Genomic DNA, 414 nt, shown 5'->3' on the forward strand with positions numbered 1-414 from the left:
ACTTAACATTTAGACAAAACATTTAACATTTAAATTTACCAGTTATTAAAAATTAGAAAAATGTGAGAACGGTTTGCTAATTAACAGTAAAATTTGAGCAGAAAACTTTACACTTAGAAAGTGAACAAAATAATGAAAATGTATTAGTGACATTTTTTAACATTTCAAACTTGGCATCTCATACTAAGAGTGACATTTTGTAATATTGCATGATTGCTCAGGACAATATTTTTAAGGTTTAACCTTTGCAGCAACAAATCTGTCATTTTTCAGCATAAGATCATGTTTGTCTGTGGGGGAGTGATATGCATTCCTTCAAGCAATACCAGTTCTTTATCTAAAGTAAGGGTTGCCATTTACTGGCCAGGATTCATATGTGGGTAGATTTTTATTCATGCTGTTGCACATCATTGG

This window comes from Austrofundulus limnaeus, unplaced genomic scaffold (genome assembly GCF_001266775.1).
Source record: "Austrofundulus limnaeus strain Quisiro unplaced genomic scaffold, Austrofundulus_limnaeus-1.0 Scaffold58, whole genome shotgun sequence".
NCBI lineage: Eukaryota > Metazoa > Chordata > Actinopteri > Cyprinodontiformes > Rivulidae > Austrofundulus > Austrofundulus limnaeus.